The following is a 21,559-nucleotide window of genomic DNA, read 5'->3' on the forward strand; positions in this document are numbered from 1 at the left end:
CAACACGACTCATCACTAATTAGGACAGATTAAAACGGACAGTGTTCCTTTTGGTTTCCGTTATAGCAATACCGTTATTTTGCGTTGTTATAATGGAATTCTATAACGGAAATCAAAACGCATATATGAACCCCCCCCCCCAGTGACAATATATAAATGTACTATAATGAGACAGGCAGAGGTGACACATATCTGTGGTATGCTGTCATCACTACCTGGTGGCGGAGGCTCTAGGACCCAGAGGAGATGTCCTGCCTGCCTCCCACTAGGATACACCTGTTTGGCAGCCTCTCCCCTCCCTCCTGTGCAGGTAATGCTTTGTCTCCTGCCTCCTTGTAGTCTCTCTCCTCTAGAGCCTCCTCCTGAGCTGTTGGCTGCTCCCTTCTTCTCACTAACAGCAGAGCATTTCCTGAATGATTTAAGTGTGGTTAAAGATCAGCAGCAGCAGCAGCCGCCTAGAAGTAACTGTCAGCTCACAAGCTCTCTTCTCAGCAGATCCAGGCATCACTTTACTGCACCCCAGTGCCCACCACATTAGGACAAAAGGTAAGAGGACCCTCAGCTGTTGCCCTGCGTAAATTGCTTCCTTGGTGACTTTGAACTTGAATGCCCTGCTACTATAGGGTGCAATTTACATACATGTCTTAAGGGGAACCAGCCATGTGCATTATACTATGCCTTTCCTATGTAAATCATACACGACAGCGTAGCCGTTATGCTGTGCTGCTGAGCGCCTGGCTTCCCCTGTACAGCACTTTTATTATTAGCTCTGAAGATTTTGCCCATCATGAATTATATGGCTGAGTGGTGAGCAATCTTCAGTGACAACCTTTGATACATTGTTTCCTTAGCAACTTAGGTTATATAAAGTAACACTTGTTACATTGTTTGTTTATTTTTGTTTTGGTCTTCATGTTTACAAATCAAATACTAAACAAAAATGATCACTGATTATATTAACTGTACATTCTAAAAAGGTAAGGCTACAAGGTGTGACTTCACTAGTGCGTGCTCCCATCGACATCACATAAATGTCACTTACACGTCGTACATCTGAAAGGCGAGATCAGTAATTATCTTTTTATAGCACCTATAAATGACACCCACTGTACAGAGAGTGCTGTCACAGCACACAACTATTAGGATTTATGTAGAATTTCACAGTACATACGATTTTGGTAGCTTTCTTCCACTTGCATTTTTGGTGTGTGTGTGTGTCCCCGTGTCCCCGCGTCCCCGCTGTGGCTCCAGACAGTCACTAACTTTTCACAAAACTTTACATATGTCATAAAGATGTATCAAAAGTTGTGAATGGAAGGGGTCTGAGTGATGAGACCCCCACTAATCCCTAAAATCAGTGGAGAGTAGCACGCTCTGGGAAGGACTCAAGACTTCTATGGAGCCCGTCTCATCAGCGAGGAGAGAGCGCGATATATGCGCGATTCGGTCCCCCTATTCTTTGGATCAGTTGGGGCAACATCGATCACCACTTTTGATATGTCTCTATGATATATCAAAAGTTTTGTGAGAATTTAGTGACCCTTTAATAAAAGGAATATGGGAAATTTAAGACAAAGGACTCATTTAAGAGGTCTTTTGCTACTGGTATTTTGGTAAATTAGTTTTTTTTTGTGTGTGTGTTTTCTGGCATCTATTAAAAAATGCACCATGCTGTAGTTCTTGATGCTTTTTTCAGGCATTTTGACAACACCTTCTCTATAGGGGTAAAACGCCTGAAGAAAATGCTAGTGGTAGACACACTGGGGGTCATTTGCGAACATTGTTACACCATTTTTTGGGGTAAAAATGTCACATGACATGACCCCTTTTTGGGCATTTTTGTGCTGTGTTTGACACGTTGGAGTGTGGAGGGTGTGGCGTGGGTATACCAGAGGCCAGGTCAGGCCATCATTCCCAACAAACTTACCAACATTTACGCCTGGAAACATGCGTAAATGTTGTTCTGGTCCGCATCCGAGCCGCAGTTTTTGTGGCTCGGGTGCGGACACATTCACTTCAATGGGGTCGCAAAAGATGCGGACAGCACTCCGTGTGCTGTCCACATCCGTTGCTCCGTTACGTAGCCCCGCAAAAAAAAATATAACATGTCCTATTCTTGTCCGTTTTGCAGACAAGAATAGGCATTTCTACAATGGGCCACCTGTTCCGTTTCGCAAATTGTGGTCTTCTTCGTGCTCACCAAGCACAGTGCCGCATATTGTATAGTGACTGTCCTTGGTATTGCAGCTCAGCCCCACTCACTTTAATAGGACTGAGCTGTTCATCGGTCACGTGCCTAGGAGCGTGTTGTCAAATGGCTTAGGCCTCTTTCACACGGCCGTTTTTTTTTCCCGTTTACTGGCCGTTTTTTGCGGTCCGTATACGGTCCGTATACGGAACCATTGATTTCAATGGGTCCGCAAAAAAAACGGAATGTACTCCGTATGCATTCCGTTTCCGTTTTTCCGTTTTTCCGTTCCGTTTTAACATAGAACATGTCCTATATTTGGCCGCAAATCACGTTCCGTGGCTCCATTAAAGTCTATGGGTCCGCAAAAAAACGGAATGCATACGGAAGTGCATCCGTATGTCTTCCGTATCCGTTCCGTTTTTTGCGGATCCATCTATTGAAAATGTTATGCCCAGCCCAATTTTTTCTATGAAATTACTGTATACTGTATTTGCCATACGGAAAAACGGAACGGAAAAACGGAACGGAAACGGAAACACAACGGAAACAAAAAACGGAACAACGGATCCGTTTAAAACGGACCGCAAAACACTGAAAAAGCCATACGGTCGTGTGCAATAGGCCTTAGGCAAAGCTGGAGAAGTCTGCAATTGCTGCTGCCCTCTCAACAGCTGATCGTCAGGGGTCCCAGGTGTTGGACCCCAACCGATCAGATACTGATGACCTACCCAGAGCATATGTAAAGTCTCGGAAAACCCTTTTGAGAATTACAAAAAATGTAAAAAGAATATTGAAAACCACAGGTAAGTAGTATATCTGCCCTGGTATTTACATACACTACGTGGTTACTGTAAAAGGGTGTTACACGTCTATCTAAACCCATTGCATCCACACCCTAATGGGCTTTTGTCTTTTTCTGACATGGAACGTTTTCCTTTGCAACCTAATACCAGTTTTTCAGGTGCTTCAACCTACCCTGTACCTGGATGTGACGTACATTAATCCTTCAGATGCTCTAAGATTATCATTTAGAAAATGTAAAAAATTTTTGTGTTGGCTCCCGTTACAGTAGGTTGTTTCTTGGCTCTCTGTTTTGGGACAAACTTGGGGACAATTTAATGACTGTGACTACCACTCATACAAGGGTTGTTAAGTTAGGTTTAGGCCTCTTTCACACGACCCTATGGCTTTTTCAGTGTTTTGCGGACCGTTTTTCACGGATGCGTTGTTCCATTTTTTGTTTCCGTTGTGTTTATGTTTCTGTTCCATTTTTGAAATAAATGAAATATACAGTATACAGTAATTACGTAGAAAAAATTTGGGCTGAGCATAACATTTTCAATAGATGGTTCCGCAAAAACGGAACGGATACGGAAGACATACGGATGCATTTCCGTATGTGTTCTGTTTTTTTTGCGGACCCATTGACTTGAATGGAGCCACGGAATGTGATTTGCGGACAATAATAGGACAAGACTCAAAATGTAGCGGAAGGAAATGCGGCCATACGGAAACTGAATGCTCACGGAGTACATTCTGTTTTTTTTGTGGACCCATTGAAATGAATGGTACCGTATACGGAACGCAAAAAACGTTTGTGTGAACGAGCCCTCACACTGAATATTTTAGAGGACGTTTTGAGGCACAGATGCGAGGGGCAGACTTCAATGGGTCCGCAATTCCGTAGATGCGAAACGGAGTCACGGAACGGAACACCGGAAGCACTACGGAGTGCTTCCGTGGTGTTTATTTCCGTTGTTCCGCAAATAAATATGATGTCACCGGACAGACCACGGACCCATTCAAGTTGAATGGGTCCGGCCTGCTGCACGGCTGTTGCCCGTGCATTGGGGACCGCAATTGCGGTGCCCAATGCATGGAACGACTGCACAACGGCTGTGTGCATGCGGCCTAAGGCCTCCTGCACACGACCGTATGGCTTTTTCAGTGTTTTTCAGTCTGTTTTAAACTGATCCGTTCTTCCGTTTTTTTTGTTTCCGTTGGGTTTCCGTTCCGTCTTTCCATATACAGTAATTACATACAGTATACAGTAATTACATAGAAAAAATTGGGCTGGGCATGAAATTTTCAATAGATGTATGTATTCCGTTTTTTTTTGGCGGACCCATTGACTTGAATGGAGCCACGGAACGTGATTTGCGGGCAATAACAGGACATGTTCTATCTTTCAACGGAACGGAAATACGGAAACAAAATGCATACGGAGGACATTCCGTTTTTTTTTCGGAACCATTGAAATGAATGGTACCGTATACGGAACGCAAAAAACAGCCCGTAAACGGAAAAACAAAAACGTTCGTGTGCAGGAGGCCTAATTCTGTAGAAGTAAGCTCAGGCAGAGACACACAGCATTATAAATCATTATAGTGCCATGCGCTACTAAGAAACCAGCTGCGTCCATAACAGTTAATCACGCTCACACGCGGACTATGATTCCCGCACAGGACAAGAGCCCATATAGGGTTGGTTGACACAGTGCTTCCACACCCACTGCCAGTCTATGTATACTGTGGTGTGCGGTTCTATAAAAAGGGATGTGTCTGTAGGTTAGGGGGTGCAATACTTGGCTTGCCCCAGTCGCTGGCAACTCACACTATGCCATTGGGTGCAGTACCAAAGTGAGTCAATACCCATGTACAGGAGTGGCACTCCAATCTTGCACTACAATGAATGGAACTTTATTACATTTTCCCTTTGACCCCTGCCTGACCTCTGTTGTATATGTGCAGTGGAATTCGGGTCTTTAAACATGGTGCCTTCTCAAAATAACGCTGATCATAGACATTTAACCACTCAGATTCCCTGGTCAATTGTGACCATGACATCTGAGAGATCTTTCCCTGGGAATGCTGCGCTCCTGGGGCCTGAAGGCTCCACCATCTTGGTTGCAGTGGCCTTCTGAGGCCTGCTGCCACAGCTATGTTTCTATGGAGCTCTGTCATCGTTCCATAAGGACATAGCGGATCTCTCCTAGACTACAATGGTCATTTATGGCAGTCTGTGGGACAAGTAATCTAATGATCGCACTTTAATGTCCCCTAGGGGGGGATTAAAAAAAATTAAAAATAAATAAATGTAAATAATTAAAAACAATTCATATCATCCACCCCTTTCCCCATACAAAAAAAAAACTACACAAACCTCATTAGCACTGCCACATCCTAAAATGCCCATACTATGAAAAGATAAATGTATTTATCCCATACAGTGAACGCCGTAACAGATTTTAAAAAAAGCCGATTTTATTTTTTTCATCACTTCACCTCCCCAAAAAAATGGATTGAAAAATGATTAAAAAAATCATATACACTCCAAAATGGTATCAATAGAAACTACAAATATTTTTTTTTTTATAAAAATAGCATAGCTATATAAGGAATGTGTGGCAGCATACTGTTGCACATGCAAACAATAGAATTAGGGTTTATTCTGGATTAAAGTGTTACTATACATCAAAAATGTGCGCAAAGTGCTTACATTTTTCATCAAACGTGTGTTGGGCTGTCTGCATGCTGGCTTTATGGATGTGCGACTCAAAATTTTCTTATAGCTATAAAAGGGTTATGGGCATCGGAATATGACGATGCAATGTACATCAATGTGGTATTGCTATAATCGTACAGACCCGGAGAATGAAGGTAATGGGTCAATGTTACTGCATAGGGAATGACGTAAATCTGTGGCAGAATTGCATTCTTTTTCCAGTTCCACCCCATTTAGAATTTTTCCCACTTCCCACTACATTGTATGCAATAATAAAATGGTGCCATTAGAAAGTACAACTTGTCCTGCAAAAAACAAGCCCTCATACGTCTATCTGAATGGAAAAATGTTGTAAAAAGTTATGCCTTCAGAAAGGCAGAGGGTTAAAAAACAAAAACGCAAAAATGGAAAATTGCTGGGTTTTGAAGGGGTTAAGACTACCTTTTTTATATGAACAATAGTTTGCCAGAACAAGGTGAAACCTCCACCACCCTGCAGAGCAAACAAAGCTGTAGTTACAGAATTGTAACTGTGAGAACGTCAGTGACTCCACGTGTTCACTCTGTGATGGACGTGGCTGCGTTTATTTCTGCTTTCCTTTCCACTGAACTGTTTCGTGACCCTAATGACAGGGCTGCTAATTGTCAATGGGAAGGTCCCAGCACCGAGAGATCATTGTGATGTCTGTGCCAGAAAGCCGAGGACCGTTACAATGTTGAATGATTTTCTTACGCCCCTTTCACACGAGCGAGTATTCCGCGCGGGTGCAATGCGTGATGCGAAAAAAGTAGATTGTCCAGCTTCACCTCGCAGTGCGTATTTTATTAGGAAACGTGCTTAAAAACCAAACATCAGGCTCATTACATCAACATGTTTCGGATCAACATATATTACAGATCCTCCCTCATGCGTGATGCGAACGCATTGCCCCCGCACGGAATCCGTTCACATTCATTTTAATTGGGCTGTGTGCGTTGCGTGAAAATCGCAGCATGTTCTATATTCTGCGATTTTTTTCACGCAAAGCTGGCCCCATAGAAGTGAATGGAGCTGCGTGAAATCCGCAAGCAAGTGCGGATGCGATGCTTTTTTTTAACGCATGGTTGCTAAGAGATGTTGTTTGTATACGTTCAGTTTTTTTTTATCACGCACGTGCAAAACGCATCAAAACTCATTGCACCCACGTGATAAAAACTGAACGCGATCGCAGGCAAAACTGAATGACTTTGCCTGCGAAGTCACGCATTTTTCACTGAACGCGTTCGCAACACATCCGGATACGCTCGTCTGCAAGGGGTCTTAGAGTGTCTAGTTCTATCCTACTTAGAATCCTATAGATGTCTAATTTAAAGAGGTTTTCTGTTTATTTAAAGGTGTTATCCAGGAAATGATAATGATGACCTATGCTCAGGATAGGTCATCATCACATAGGCTGATCAGCTGTTTCGGGAATCTGCGGAACTCTGGTGAACAAGGCAGGCTCCCGGCAGCTTACCAAGCACAGTGCCGTACATCGTGTAGTGGCTGTGCTTGGCATTGCAGCTCAGCCCCATTGACTTGAATGGGGCTGAGTTGCAACTAGACCATTTGACTGATGTGCGGTTCCGTCACATAGCCTAAAAAGAGGCCCTGGCACCCACAGAGCACTCGGCCTCTTCTAGCAGCTAATCGGCTGGAGTCCAAGGAGTTGGACCAAAACCACTAGCGGTGAGCGAATCGGACTTCGCATCCAAGATGCTGTCTCCATACAGCATTAAAAATGTATGGGCTTCGCGGAGGCAAACTGTTAAGTCTGAAGTTGCGCGAAACTTCGGTGAAGAACTTTGTCCTTCGATTCTACAACTTAAAAAACATTTTAAAACAGTCAATACCTCGGTACCAAAGCTGACTTCGGATTGCTGTTTAAAAAAAAATTAAATTGTAGAATCGAAGGACAAAGTTCTTCATTGAAGTTGCGCGTGACTTTAAACTTAAAGAAGAGCTCCTGCAAAAAATGTTATTCTGTGACCTGCTAGAAAGGTACATAATGTAATCTGTAGTGAAGGTAATCTTCTTACCAGTGTCTGTATTTGTGAGCTATCCCCTCCCTTCTGATCCTCAGCTGTGTCATGTGACCAGCAATCAGTATCTTATGTGTGGACAGGAAGTCAGTTTCTCTATGTATTCCTGTGGGAGGTTTGCCTCCACGAAGAGCATACATTTTAATGCTGTAACGAGATAGATCTCTGTACAGAATTAAAACGAAGTTGGGGAATGAATCGACTTCGGATCTTGGATCTGAAGCGCTATTCGCTCACCACTAAAAACCACGGTCGTGTGCACAAGGCCTTAACTGGAGTAGCATTGGACAGTCCAGACAGCTTCGTAGACCGCGCCTGTTCTGATGAATACTGCCGTTGTTACAAGAGAAAGTGTGTACCAACCCACGCTGCTCAGCCATGGTTCATGTGCGAGTGGATCATGGCAGCTTAAACTGTTACCAATATTCTGTGTGCCCTTTTAACCTGACTCTGTAACCGCCAAGCTTTAAACCACAATGTTGTGTTGTAACCACACCTAGCGATGGGCCTCTTTTGGTGTTATTGAGCTTTTTTGCCACTTGTCTATCCCTTCATGTATCATCCTGAAATGAGGTCCTGTAATGGGATGTAGGACAACAAACAGAACTGACCCCCTTATGTCTTGTAATAGGACAACAAACAGAACTGACCCCCTTATGTCTTGTAATAGGACAACAAACAGAACTGACCCCCTTATGTCTTGTAATAGGACAACAAACAGAACTGACCCCCTTATGTCTTGTATTTGCTGTAATGTGTAAAGAGACGGCTATAATACCTCACACCCTGAAGGCGACGTTCCTAGCAGCGCTCAGTGAATAAGTCGTGCTGCAAATATTACGAAGTGCCTTTTTGACAACTTAATGAATGCTCCATTTCTCAAAGTCAACACTTGCAGGATCCAATGTCCTTTTTGTTACATACTTCATTGTTCTATTCTTAATTTTGGCATAGTGACTTTTGGCGGCAAAACCTGTTGCTTGTATCTCCATTCTTCGCTTGTGTGTAACTTTCTTGGTTGTCTATGCCAGAAAAGCTGAGGGCGTCTCGCTTTATAATAAAATTCTGGCACTCTCAGGGGAAATCTCACCTGTCACTGGTTGCCTGTATGAGTGGAATCAGTCTGCCACGTCACATACATGGAGTAAAAGTAGGAGACACGGAGTTCCTGAAGACATTCTGCAGCCTAAGGGCTCGTTCACATGACCGTATGGCTTTTTTAGTGTTTTGCGGTCCGTTTTTAACGGATCCGTTTTTCAGTTTTTTGTTTCAGTAGTGTTTCCGGTTCCATTCCGTTTTTCCGTATGGCATATACAGTAATTACATAGTAAAAATTGGGCTGGGCATAACATTTTCAATAGATGGTTCCGCAAAAACGGAATGGATACGCTAGACATACAGAGTACATTCCGTATGTGTTCCGTTTTTTTTTTTTGCGGGCCCATTGACTTGAATGGAGCCACGGAATGTGATTTGCGGGCAATAATAGGACATGTTCTATCTTTGAACGGAAAAACAAAAATACGGAAACTGAATGCATATGGAGTGCATTCCGTTTTTTTGCGGAACCATTGAAATGGTTCCGTATACGGACCGTATATGGAACAAAAAAAACGGCCTGTATACGGAACGCAAAAAAAACGAGCCCTAAGGCTACATGTACACGAACGTTGTTTGTTTCCGTGTCCGTTCCGTTTTTTTGCGGATAGGATGCGGACCTATTCATTTCCGCATCAGTATGTCCGTTCAGTAGCCCTGCAAAAAAAATAGAAGATATCCTATTTTTGTCAATTTTACGCGTTGTTACAATGGATCCGCAAAAAAAAAAAAACTGAAGGCATACGGATGTAATCAGTTTTTTTTTTTGTTTTTTTTTTTGCGCACCGCAAAGCACATAAGGTCGTGTGCATGTAGCCTAATAGAGACTTTATGAAGGTACAGATAGCTTCTCAGCCCTTTTACTATACCGTAGCTTGTAAATGGGCTGATGACCCCTCAGTGCTGTATCTGGAGTGGTTGGGAGGTATGGCATATCTGCTGGTGTTTTTTTTATTTTATTAACTTGTAGGTCTAGTTCAGATCTGAAGGCCAGTTTCATTTAATTTCATTTTCCAAAATATGGTTGCGACACTGAGACCCTCCACAGTTTTACCAAGCTGAAATACCGTAGGGGTTTAAAGTGGTTTTAGGTGTTGTAGTCATAATATAGACAACACTAAAATATGGTTGTACTGCAGCCTTGTAAGCCACCCTTAGGCCTCCTGCACACAACCATACCGGATCTGCAAAACACGGATCCTGGCCCATGTGCATGCCACCATTTTTTTTTTCATACTCTGCAAAAATGCAGATCGTATGCGTACCAAACATAACATGGTGTGCAAGAGCCTTAAGGCTGGTGTTGCACACTTTTTGGTGGTTTTGTGAAGCTCTGTGGTTTTGGGCTTTATTTTGGCCTATTTTTTCCCCCCATACTTTTTAGGCATAAAAACTCCAGCTCCAGATGTTGTACAGAAATCTATGGGAAATATAAAATGCAAGCATTTTTGTACTGTTTTTTTTATTTTTTTCATTTTTGAGATGATGATTTCTTTGTGTCAGTGGCATTTTTTCCCCCCGAATCACACCATGCTCTGGGTCTAGCATTTTATTTTCCCTTATTGCTTGATTATTTTTCTCCTTTGCTTCATAAAAATGCATGTGCAATGTGAGCTGGTGTTTCGCATGATGCCCCCCCCCCCCCCCCCCCCCCTCCCCAATGCTGTTATTCCATACAGCTTTACAAAGGAAGTGACTATATAGGGGGTACATGCTTTCCTCTAAAAAATCACAAGGCACACAAAGAAAGGTCATTAAAAAACGCTAGGTGCTAAAACACATTGCTAAAATACCTGTTTAGGATCCACTCCTGTTTTTGGCAAAAAAAAATTGCATCACAAAATTGTATCAACGCTGCAAAATCGAAGAGACTGACTGTTCACCTACACTACAGCAAAATGTTCAAACAAATCCTGTCCAACAGATTTTAAATCTATAATTCAGCACCAAATACCTCTGATCTGTCGCACAGAAGTCACAACTTTTTAATTCTTGCTTGTGAGCAGCACCAGCTGCCACCTGACAGATGTCTACCACAAGTATCTCTGTCTACTTGATCTCATTTTAAGAATTTAGTACTCTGCCACATCCTGCCTGTAAGTAGTGAGAAGCAAATCGATTTGATCCGGATAGGCCATCAAGCTCATTAAACCCTTTAAAGGGGTTGTGCAAGAATGGGGTGGTGGTTGGCAACCCCCGTCCCGTCCCATTTTGCCGGACCTGCGAAAGGAAAGATGATTTTCCTGCTTTGCGGCGCCGCCTCCCAGATCTTTACCCTCAGGTCTGCAATGCTCCACTGGACTCCATCGATGTTGACATCCGGCCAGTCACCGGCCGCGGTGATATCCGGCTCCACTTGCGTCATGTGCCCATTTGTCATTATGCGAGGGGAGCAGGACATCACAGCAGCCCAGAGATTGGCTGCGGCGATGTCATAGCGGATGTTGACAGATTGAACCCCCTCTAATTCTTGCACAACTCCTTTAAAACCTGTACTGTTACACAATGTTATGTCTGAAGGGGACACAAGATAGAGATTTACAAAGACTGCTGTTTCATGCGCCAGTCTTGGGGTACATCCACATGTGGCAAATCTGATGTGGATTTTCCACACCAGAATGGGAGAAAATTGCCCAAAATAGTTGGCTTTCGCAGCAGAATTGCTGCAGGATTACAGCAGAGGTATCTTCCTGAAGAAGAACCATATCGCCAACGCCACCTATTAGAAGTGGCTACTTAGGAGTCAAAATCCAACTTTCCAACAAGTGTTGGAATTTCACTAGGGAATATAGCCAAGCCAGATATCCATCCAGGAGATACCGTTTTGCATATTTGTTTCCCATGCAGCATTGCCAATAAGTCTCGATACCATGGAGTACTTCCAGTAAGTCCCCGTACAGGACTGGTCTCTTTAAGGATATTCAGCACTCTGCCTAAGCTTTGCATTGCAAAAGATGAAAGCCACAGGTAAAACCTACAGCAAAAATTGACATTCTGCAGATTGAAAACCTGCTGTGCAAGTCAGTTTACCCAGCAGCTTTACGGATACTGAAAAATGCAAATCCGCAGCATTAACACCACATGTGAAACGCCCCCTCCCCCCTCTCGAGTTTAATATTGATGATAACCTAACCTTAGGACAGGTCATGAATGGCAGCCCCTGGGGAGCTGGTAGACTCCTGCCGATCAGCTTGTTTGCAGGAGCTGCGGCACTGGAACAGCACAGCTCCATGCATTGCATACTGGACAAGGCTGGTTACTGCAGCGCTGCTCTCACAAAATGAAATCTATATGTATTAGCAGGAGTAGATTTGCATAAATTTTATATATATTTTTTAAATATTTTACTAATAATAAATTTGCTGGAAACTTACTGACCCTACCCTCTCACAGTTAGCCCTGCCTTTTTTTCCACCACTTTTGAAAAGTAGCACAGTTTGGTATAAATATGGCATGCATCTACGTTTATTACTTGTTTTTTAAACCAAAAGCAGTCAAGAAGATGTAGGATTCAGGATCATAGTCCCAGCCAAGTAGAGCAGAGAGGAGGATGAGGCAGCTCTTTAGCTCAGAGTTGTGAAGTAACTTGTCCTGTGTGAATAGGACAGGTTTTTTGTGTACTTATAGGACAGCAACCATTTTTATTTCCGCTGATTGCTCCACAGACAAAACAAGCCATTATAACTAATGAAAGGTATTTGGGAATATATTTATATTAAAGTAATATTTAAGTCTTTTCATGTTCTTAATTCCTGTAGAACCCCCTTTAAGCAGCATCCAAAATGCACAAAATAACAGACCATTGTGACGGATGTTTATTCAGTCAGTCATCGCTATGAGCGTCAATGTGGGAAGGAGGATATTTGATTATTAAGCTGTCCCAGAGTCAGTATAATTCTTCAGCACACACAAAACACAAATTATGTTAATTATGGCATGATGCCAAAAAGGAAACAAGACTTGTGTACCAGGCGTAGAAACCAATATTAGTCTATATGTATGCATTGTAATTTCACTGGCCTGAATCCTTCTCAGTGTAGTGTGTGTGCTGGCAGTGGGCAGTGAACCATCCGCTCAGTGTGATGGAAGCTAAAGACCCATATGCCCTGGGCAATAACCGCTAAGATTTGCTGGGTTCTGATCGCTGGTAACTCTGATTAGCCAGAGTAAGGCCTCATGCACACGACCGTTGTTGTGGCTCGGATGGGGACCCATTCACTTCAATGGGGCCGCAAAAGATGCGGACAGCACTCCGTATGCTGTCCGCATCCGTTGCTCCGTTCCGTGGCCCCACAAAAAAAAATATAGCATGTCCTATTCTTGTCCGTTTTGCGGACAAGAATAGGCATTTCTACAATGGGCCGCCCGTTCTGTTCTGCAAATTGTGGAAGGCACACGGGCGGCTTCCGTTTTTTGTGGATCCACGGTTTGCAGACCGCAAAAAACGGAACGGTCGTGTGCATGAGGCCTTAATGCAAGAATATTTAAATAAATTTTAAGACCATCATTCTAAAAATCCTTATTATTAAAGGCACAATCTGACAATGTAAATGTTGCCGGTAGCAACATTTCTAACTGCTGCCGGTGCCACAAGGAAATTCTTCATTACCAGTAATGAGGCACATCCTTTATAAATGTCTAGTGGCAGTCTCCCGTGGTCCAGGAGATGTGGCTGACACAAGGCCTTTGTTTCCTGTGCCATGCGCAGTTGTGTGCATCAGCCCTCAGTAATCCGTTGCTTCATTCTGGAGAAAAAGTACTTCTAATCTAGATGCAAATGAGCAATTAAGTGCATCGGGGGGGGGGGGGGGGGGGTCAAGCCATTCTGTGCCCCCTTGCTCCTCCTATTTCCTCTGCCAGCCCCTCACTCTCCTTGACTGACAGGATCAGGTTCATGCATAGTCATCTTGCCTGGCCCTGTCAATCAAGGAGAGGGAGGGGCTGGCAGAGGAAGCAGGAGGAGCACAGAGTGGTTGGACCCACCCTTTTTGCACTTAACTGCACATTTGAATATAGATTAGGCCAACTTCACACCAGTTATTTGGTCAATCATTTCCATCAGTTCAGATGTAATGTAAATATTTGCACCTGTTCTGTGTTTTTGATCCGCACTTGGTTTTGGCTCACAATAACTGAAGTGTGAATTCAGCCTTAGGCCTCATGCACACGACCGTTGTTTTATTCCGTGTCTGTTGTTCCGTTTTTCGTGATTTTCTGTGGACCCATTGACTTTCAATGGGTCCATTGAAAACTCGGCTAATGCACCGTTTGTCATCTGCGTCCGTGATCCGTGGTTCCAGTCCATCAAAAAAATATAACCTGTCCTATTTTTATGTTTAATACACCTATTACGGCTACATTCACATCTCCAGTGAACATTTCTGTCGGGCTGGTCCAGGAGAGAACAGCCTGCCGGTATTAATCTAATCCGGCTTTGCATTATTCAACAGATCGCCGCATGATCCCTATGAACTATAATGGGATCCAGTGGTGATCTGTCCAGCATAAATACCGTGTTTTGGCTGCACAAATACCTCCTGCATGCAGCAGTTTTTGTGCAGCCAAAACCCAGCATTTATGCCGAATCCCATTATAGTCAATAGGAATCCAGTGCTGATCTGTTGAATCCGGCAATGTCCGATCCAGTGAACTGTGGCATGCTGTTCTCTACTAGAACAGCCTGCCGGAAATGTTCACCAGAGATGTGAACGCGGCCTTATTTGTATGATCATATGACATCCTATGTTGCTACATGGTGGACCTTAGAAATCCTAGCCCAACACCTAGACCAGTCTGGATAATTGAATTATATTGTGTGTGTATATATGTATTTATATGTGCATATAGATCTTTTTATATATTTTATTCTTTTCCTTATGCGGACTTCGGTATGGTACATGGAAGTAAAGTGTTTCGATGGAGGGAGGTATAAAATACTATTCGTATTTTGGCCTTTGAACATGCCTCTGATTACAAAGAGGGTGTGGTGGACTTCTTACAACTTGTTGGAATTTTTATAAGTAGACCTTTGTGTGGTGCGTCACTGCATTGCTCAGAAAGTTGACATGTAATCCTCTGTGTTTCATGAAATGAGTTTGTTAAATATATGGAAATATGTTGCAGAACAGGAGCTTTAATTTTACAGGTAATCAGCATCAACCCAAGGACAAATCTTAAACGTCTAGGATTCCACAGAACTACATCAGAACTATATAGTCATAGCTAAACAACATATGATCGGTGAAGGAAAAACTGAGAAATATAAATAAAACTGAATTTGAAGTTCTCCCCCAAGCCCAATCTGTCACAGCCCTGCACCTGCTATGGTTGCTTTTATAATACTTGTATCTTCTTATGTGCAGTGACTTTTGAGCTCCCTCAATCACTAGAGCCTGGGTGCAACTGCTATCCCTGCACCACTGTACCCACATTTGCAGTACCCTAGACCTGGGGGTGTCTGCAGTGTTTGGTATGTTATGCCATGTTTGCACCGTACACCAGCAGGTGAGGCATGATTGGCATAGGGAAGGGGCTAACCACTCCATTCCTCCCTTTTTGGTAGTAGTGGGCTAGTTCTATTTCCTGCCAGGGTTGGGGGGAGGGGCCGGAGTGTTGGCTACGTAGTGAGGAAGTATGTCTTAATGTTTCTGCTCCATGGGCCTTAGGGACCCGAGACCCAGCTAATCTTTAAGGTCACCACCAGGGGCGGACTGAGAACCCTCAGGGCCCCCGGGCAAAATAAATCAAGGGCCCCCTTCCAGGCCCCACCCATGTTCCACCTTCAGCCACGCCCATGCCCCACCTCCAGTCATGCCCCTATCCCGCCTCCAGCCACGCACTACACTGGTTTCCTATTGGGAGATCTAATGCGTGCATGTCATTTGGCAAGCATTAGCACCTGCTCGTTGTGGGACGTCGGAGGGTGCGAAGCATCAACCCAGTGCTGAGGGATATTGGTGCAGGGATCAGTTAAATAAATAAAGGGTCTTTATTTAACAGGGAGGGGGGTACGAGGCAGAGGCAACGATCGTGGGCCATCGAGGGCGGCCTTTCTGGCAGAGGCTATCTCAGTGTCCTTTAGAGAGTGTGTTAGAAAGAATCCCCTCCAGGCCCCATTACAATGGAGTCAGTCTAATAGACTTGGATGGGGGTATTTCTAACAGAGGCCATCTCAGTGTCCATTAGAAAGAATCCCCTCCAGCCCCCATTAGAGACTACAACGGAGGGGACTCTTTCTAATGGGCCATCAAGAGGGGCCTTTCTGGCAGAGGACATCTCAGAGAGTGTTTTAGAAAGAGTCCTCCCCAGGTCACATTAGAGACTACAATGGCGTCTAATGGGTCCTGGAGGGGGGGTCTATCCAACACTATGGTTCCTATTCACAATATAACAACACAACATAGCTCACTGCTACCTAGGCCAAGTTGGCTTCTACCTTAATTACGGTTGGTGGATGGCAGGCTGTGGCTTCCTGATTGGTAGGCTGTGGGCTCGCTGGTTGGCAGGCTGTGGGCTTGCTGGCTGGAGACCTGTGGCTGGCTGGCTCTGGGCCTGGCTGGCTCTGACTGGGCCTGAGGCCTGGCTGGCTCTGGAGCTGACTGGCTCTGGGGCTGGGGCTGGCTATAATTAAAAATATAAATACCTAAATAACAATAAAATATAAACATCATGGGTATCACCCCGACTGAAAATGCCCATACTATTAAAATAGAACAAAAAAAATGGAACTTGGTCTAGGGTCTTCACTTTCAGAGGTCAGCAGGGAGACCATGACCGGTCTGTGGGCTATATAGCCCCATCTACAGCAAGTCATGATGCCTTGTGTGTTCTTAGGTGGCCGTGGCCTAAGAAGAACACATCACAAGGCAATAAGACATCATGACTTGCTGTATGGGGCTGTATAGCCCACAGACCAGTCATGGTCTCCCTACTGACCTCTGTCCCCAGCAAAAAGCCCCTCCAATGACCTAAGTTGGCCCATAACCAACATTAACTTTGTTTTTCTTTTAAGCAATTTACGCTGCCTGCCTGCAGTAGCTCGTGCCAGAATGGAATTTGGTCTAGTGGGTCTTCACTAGTCACCAGGTCCATACACATCAATCAGCCATGGCACACCATTCACACCCCCCCCCCCCCCCCCGGCCGACCGTTCCTGGCGGCCTGGCCCCATTCCCATGTCACATACAGTGACATACTCAGGCTACTTTCACACTAGAGTCTGTTTCATCAGACGGATCCGCTCCGATAATGCAGACGTTTGCATCCGTTCAGAACGGATCCGTCTGCATTATAACTTAGAAAAATTTCTAAGTCTGAAAGTAGCCTGAACGGATCCGTCCAGACTTTACATTGAAAGTCAAAGGGGGACGGATCCGTTTGAAGATTGAGCCATATAGTGTCATCTTCAAACGGATCCATCCCCATTGACTTACATTGTAAGTCTGGACGGATCCGCTCGCCTCCGCACGGCCAGGCGGACACCCGAACGCTGCAAGCAGCGGAGGCTGAACGCTGCCAGACTGATGCATTCTGAGCGGATCCACGTCCACTCAGAATGCATTAGGGCTGGACGGCTGCGTTCAGGGCCGCTTGTGAGAGCCTTCAAACGGAGCTCACGAGCGGACACCTGAACGCAGGTGTGAAAGTAGCCTTAGAGTACAGATATTTACATTGTCCCCCCGGCATTCCCTCCAGGCTCCATCATGTCAGTGTCATGGTCACACAAACTAGCGCCAGAGCAGAGGCGCTCAGGATTAGCAATAGCACGGCATCACCCCCCCCCATAAAAAAATGTAAACACATCATTGATGCTGTGCAGTGCTAATCCTGAGCGCCTATGCTCTGGCGCTAGTCAGTGTGTGCGATAGGCTAGCTAGCCTAGCGCTTTGCGCTCAGATGGCCCCTGGGCGCTCATCTCATCATTTAGAATTAATTTTAAATCATTAAAATGATCATATTAATTATTATAAAATAACATTTAAAAATTCTATTGGGACCTACCCTAAGTAACAAGTCCTGACCAAGTCTGCCGAGTGCTGTTGTCTCCTGAGATGCTGCTGGCTGCCGTCTCTGCCAGAGTGCCAGTGACAGTGTGCGTCTGTCACCTGTCAGATGGTCTAACTCTGCTGAATTTATATGACTGACTACTGAATGGATCAGGTCTGATTCTGATCTAATCTGATAATTCTCACACAGCCAGCAGCCGCGGCCCGCACCCGCCAGGGCCGGCCTTAGGTGTCCAGGCGCCCTGTGCGAGCTAACCTTGTGGCGCCCCCCCCCAAAAAAAACAAACAAACACTGCTTGTTGCTGGCATCATGGCATAGGCTGGCTGACTATCCAACCAAGTAGTTACCAGCCCGCACACCCCAAAGGCCGGTGTAATGTTATACTTCCCTACTTCGTGAGATTTCCCTACCCTCGTCACTTCCGGTCGCACCGGACATGACGTGAGGAGGTGTGCAGCGCCGCGCAGGCGCACAACGTCAGGTTAGGGAAGTTTCACAGCAGAGTGCGCATGCGCCAGGAGCCTCACCGGCGGTTAGGGTAGGGAAAAACTATGGGCCAGTGCGCAGGCGCAGTGATCGGATGGATGTTCTCAGCTGAACACCGGCCGACACTGCGCATGCACCGGGAGCCTCACCAGCGGTTAGGGAAGGGAAAAATTACGTACGGGCCAGTGCTTTTTCCCTACCCTAACCGCTGGTGAGGCTCCCAGCGCATGCGCAGTGTCGGCCGGTGTCCTGCTGAGAACATCCATCCGATCACCGCACCTGTGCACTGGCCCATAATTTTTCCCTACCCTAACCGCCGGCGAGGCTCCCAGCGCATGCGCACTCTGCTGTGAAATTTCCCTAACCCATCGTTGTGCGCAGTGCGCCCCCCCAATATAATAAACATTGGTGGCACAGTGCGCCCCTCCCAACACCCCAGTATAATAAACATTGGTGGCGCAGTGCGCCCCCCAACACCCCAGTATAATAAACATTGGTGGCGCAGTGCGCCCCCCAACACCCCAGTATAATAAACATTGGTGGCGCAGTGCGCCCCCCCAACACCCCAGTATAATAAACATTGGTGGCGCAGTGCGCCCCCCCAACACCCCAGTATAATAAACATTGGTGGCGCAGTGCGCCCCCCCAACACCCCAGTATAATAAACATTGGTGGCGCACTGCGCCCCCCCAACACCCCAGTATAATAAACATTGGTGGCGCAGTGCGCCCCCCCAACACCCCAATATAATAAACATTGGTGGCGCAGTGCGCCCCCCCAACACCCCAGTATAATAAACATTGGTGGCGCAGTGCGCCCCCCCTCAATATAATAAACATTGGTGGCGCAGTGCGCTCCCCCCTCAATATAATAAACATTGGTGGCGCAGTGGGCAGTGCTAATGAGGGTTAAAAAATAAAAAAATAATTAACTCACCTCCTCCAATTGATCGTCTTCTGTTCTTTCTTCATGACCTGTGGTGACATCACTGTGCTCATCACATGATACATCACATGATCCATCACCATGGTAATGGGTCATGTGATGAGCTCAGTGACGTCACCACAGGTCCTGAAGAAAGACCAGCAGCTACGCGATCAACTGGAGGAGGTGAGTTAATTTTTTAAAAATATTTTTTAACCCTCATTGGCACTTCCCACTGAGCCACCAATGTTTCTTATACTAGGGGGGGGGGGGGGGCCCACTGAGCCACCAATTATGATTCTTATACTGGGGTGTTTGGGGGGGGGGGGCGCCCGCCATTTAATTGAATCTGAATTATCAGATTAGATCAGATGATTCATTAAGTCACTGACTTAATGAATCATCTGATCTAATCTGATAATTCTGATTCAATTAATTCGGGCGCGGGCCGCGGCTGCTGGCTGTGTGTGTCTACTCACGACTCCCGAGTCACGCCCCCTGTGCAGAGGCAGCCTGAGCGGCGCGCTGAGCGCCAATGAATGATTCTCAGACAGACTCTGCCTCAGACGCACACGCAGGCTGGGGGGGCGGGCGGAAGGTAGCCCTGACTGTTGTCCTGACTAAGTGACGTGACGTCTACAATGAGCGCCGGAGGGTGGCGGGTTCAAGTAGGTGACAGTGACAGGTCATCACAGGTCACACTCACAGGTGAAAAAAAAAAAAAAAGGCATTTCTTTTTTTGCGGCCGGCGGCTGCGGGCCCTCGGACCACGTCCGAAGTGCCCGACCGCTCAGTCCGCCCCTCACCACTCCAGAGAGACATTGAAGACAAAACTACAGATATCCTGCAAAGCTACAGTGTTAGTCATCAGTTATCAGCAACCATAGCTATCCAGACCCTGCTGCAGGTGAGGGACTATGGCTGAGATACCCATCACCTTAGATCAGATCAAGGACAGGCCGACTCCTAAAAGCCTTTTTTTTTCACTGAGTGGACACCTATAGCCACAAATACCTGATTGCAGTTTTTAACCAGAAGTGCAGGAGCGATACATCAGCAATATAGCATACCAGAGTTGCCGTTATCAACTACTTTGCCAGCTACCGTCTGAAGATAGTAAACACTATATCCAACTACTGCTGGATGTACTGCAACTCCTATCTTGCACTAAGTAAAGAGAGACTTTTAGGCTTCTGCTTCTGGCCTGATTCCTTATACCACCTTTTCACTGCACTGATCCCCAGGGAGTACACCATGACACATCATCTCATCACGGCCACTTCCACTCCCATCCTCTGCACTGGCTTCTCAGGGGCTCGCTGCACATTCATACATGTAATATTTGTGCACGTCTGCGCGTTGGCTTATTCATATGCACAAACAAATTCTCATTAAAGACTTAGTTCAGATTCAGGAGGCACAGGGGACCCACCTGCGATAAAGAAGGGATAATTACTTACCTGGCAGAACCATATGTTGACTTTGGTCAATCACTGACCTCTTTGGTGCACCACAGAGGCCAGTGATTGCCTGCAGCACTCAACTGTTGTCAATGTGACGTCACTGCTGCAGCTAGGTAAAAGTATCCCAACTGGGAGAACCGGAGTGGTCACCTCCTGACGAAGCTTAGAACGCAAAACGCGCGCTGAGGATCCCTGCCACTAGCAATAAAGCACTTTGGTATGCTTATTTAGTACTTTTTCAGCAGTCTTTTCACCCTGGTCTTCCCCTTATGGGAATGGGCAATGTCATTATAGGAAGTCAGGCATAGATAGTTAATGCGTTTAGCGCGATGATGAGGGTTTATATGGCTACCTCATTCTGAATGTTGCGTAGATATGCGCTGTCCCTTAGTGCCTGGGTTTATCTAGGACTGTGGACATTACAGGGGTGTGGATTTTAAGGCGTTGATCTATTGTTAATTACTCTGCACATAATCCTGAGGCATTGCATAGTGGCATGAATTTGTTGCATTCCCTACTATTTAGTATTCATCTGTATGTTTTAATCATGGTACATTAATAAAAATTGATTGATTATAAAGGAACATTTTTTGCTCTTATTTATTGGAAGAGATATTGTCATTTTGAGAGTTCCTGTGAGGTTTAGATAAGGTTCTCTTGGATCTATTTTGGTGATAAAGATAAGTAATTAAAATGTAAGCATCTCCCAAGTTTACACTTAGAGAGCACACCAGATGGAAGTTTTTTATTTTTTATTTTCTGTATACATGACTAATTGCAATAATTATTATTTTTACTTGGCCCATCCGCTTTGATTGCAATTTTAT

The 21,559-nt window shown here is 45.2% G+C and overlaps 1 protein-coding gene across 1 annotated transcript in view; it reads left to right on the top strand.

The window, feature by feature from the left end:
- The first annotated feature begins 357 nt into the window (after positions 1 to 357).
- Positions 358 to 21,559, top strand: part of GALNT6 (polypeptide N-acetylgalactosaminyltransferase 6) — a 101,089-nt gene continuing 79,887 nt past the window's right edge. Inside the window, exon 1 of the mRNA XM_040425911.1 lies at positions 358 to 546. The gene's annotated coding sequence lies outside the window, so the exon portion shown is untranslated. The remainder of the gene's footprint in view (positions 547 to 21,559) is intronic.

Source organism: Bufo bufo, chromosome 3 (assembly GCF_905171765.1).
Source record: "Bufo bufo chromosome 3, aBufBuf1.1, whole genome shotgun sequence".
In the NCBI taxonomy this organism is placed as follows: Eukaryota; Metazoa; Chordata; class Amphibia; order Anura; family Bufonidae; genus Bufo; species Bufo bufo.